Below are 2,500 nucleotides of genomic sequence, written 5' to 3'. Positions count from 1 at the left end.
GCCGTAGATATAGAAAAAAAAAGTAAAGTAAATATGACACCTCCTGTTAGTCTGAGTAACCCCACCCCCGGACCTAGTAACCCCACCCCCCGGACCTAGTAACCCCATCCCCGCTCCCATTGTAACACTAGTAAATGCACGTTCAGCTATCCTTCCTTTTCAAGGTTGGATCAATGGGTTCTTACCTCAGAATGTCGAGTCATGGATTTCTTCCGTCGACGCTCACTTAAATGCTAAACAAATCATAGACTCATTTGTACAATTACAAGAGGCTAAAAGTTTTATAGACTTTCCTAAAGGAGATGTGAGTGCATACTTGAGAGGAGTTTCATTCCAAGAGGCAGTTACATGGGATGATTTCAAAGTTAAGCTATGGCGGTGAGGAAGCCTTAGATGTAGTTTTAACATTAAGAAATACACTTAATCAAGCCACATTGACTTGGCTTAATATCATAGAGAGAGGAGCTCTCATTGCCGATAGGCTAAATGGAGTATCAAGATATTTTAGATAATTACACTTGGGTTACTAGAGATAACATCTCCGTGAAAGATTTCTTACGATTAATGTATTTAACCTGCATGACACTTATGTTGCCAGAACCTTTAGTGCGGTGTTTTGATAAAAAGTTAACGCCCGAAAGTACAGAATTGGACCTGTATAAACAGATAAAGAAACACATGTCTAAGTGTACTGATCTTGATCCCTGGTTTACACAAGTTTTTGCAAAAAATTAAACTAAGCCACACAAGTATACGTAGTTAATAATAGTCAAGTTGCAGGAATGACGTGTTAAAATTGCAAACGTCAAAGTCACTTGATCGCAGACTGCAGAACGCGATATTGTTCGTTACATAATAGTTCAGCTCATTCATATAGTTGATGCTACTCGCGTAATCAACAACAGAATCCTAGAAATACACAGTCAGTTCCAAATGGAAATAAAAAGAAAAATCCTCAGTTCAATAAGAAGAAACAGCCAAACTTCAGTGCAGTTCAAAATAAAAAAAAAACAAATATACAATTCTCTGATCCTGGGCCGTCTAGCCAGAACTCGCAAGGTCAGACAGATTTTCAGAATGTGCAGAGCAAAGCAAATACCACATAATCAACTCCAATAGGGAAGAGATTGATGTTGGGTCATTCATATCAACATCAGTAGTATTAAATAATCCATTTAATGTTTTATCAGATCATTGTGAGGCAATAGATTTTCTTATGAAACACATGACCGAATCTTATAAATCAGTGCATGCTCCCATAGATTTGCAACAAATTCACACAATAATAAGTCAAAATGAGTTACGGCCAACATTATATGCTGTAAATTTATAACACCGATCCTTTACATTATTTTTTGACTCTGGTAGTCCATGTAATATCATGGATTTGAGGACACATCATTTGTTGTTTTCAAACTTCCCTATAGAGAAGTCCGGAGTAAGGCTCTCGGGTATAGGAAATAATGAATTAAAATGTAATAGGCGTAACTCATGTTCAGTATAAGGTCGCTAAGCGCCCGTTTGCCGATACCTTTGTAGTTGTACAAAACATTGATATGTATCCAGCTGTAATTATACCCGTCTATGGGCAATCAAAACATTATCTTAGCCCCTACCAAGCACGGCGTGTATATCAAAGGAAAATTCTATAAGTCTTCAAATACCTTGAAATCAGTTTTGGATAAAAAGGAGACGACAAATAAAACAGTGACGTACGTTGAAGAACCAATAACCTGTCTCATTAATAAAGAAATAATATACGCGACACAACAGAATTCTCGTTCACCCGTAATATCATCTTGCACGCAATCTATCAAGCCCAACGTAACTTCGAATCTAATAGTGCAAGTAAATAAAACGTTACCGGGATCTGAAATATTAATCCTTTCCGACACTTTGAAAACTAACAGATTGTCCGTCAAACAAAATATTTATAACAGTAGGGCTCACAGCAACAATGTAATATTAAAGTCTGTAATCATTTAAATACCACTTTAGTAATTCACAAAAATCAACATTTTCTTGGATGTAGAAGTTTATAAACATCGTATTCCTACCGTCGCTGAAATCAATCACGCTCAATCACTTGCGGATGAATCCCTTTTGCAATCTATTAAAGATAAAATCTATAAAAACGTTCAAGAAGAAAAAATCCAGCAGAATTTTTAGGACTTTTAACTGAATATCATGATGTTTTTTCCACTACGGATGGATCCTTAGGAAAAACAGATGTTATCGAAAATCGAATAAGGTTAAAGGACAAGCTGAAAATTATCTATGTACCCTCGTACAGACTCCCTATGCAATTCCAGAATGAGATAAACGATGAAGTAGGTAAAATGCTAGAAGAAGGAGTCTTTAGGAAATCGAAAAGCCCTTATAATTTTCCATTAATAGTTGTACCGAAAAAAGATCGAACATGGCGTATCTATGTAGATTTCCGTCGCCTAAATGAGGAAACGATCCCTGATCGATTCCCAGTACCATGTATTGACGTAAT

Source organism: Palaemon carinicauda, chromosome 9 (genome assembly GCF_036898095.1).
Source record: "Palaemon carinicauda isolate YSFRI2023 chromosome 9, ASM3689809v2, whole genome shotgun sequence".
Classification (NCBI taxonomy): domain Eukaryota; kingdom Metazoa; phylum Arthropoda; class Malacostraca; order Decapoda; family Palaemonidae; genus Palaemon; species Palaemon carinicauda.
The sequence above is the reverse complement of the archived record's forward strand: the minus strand, read 5'-3'. Positions refer to the sequence as shown.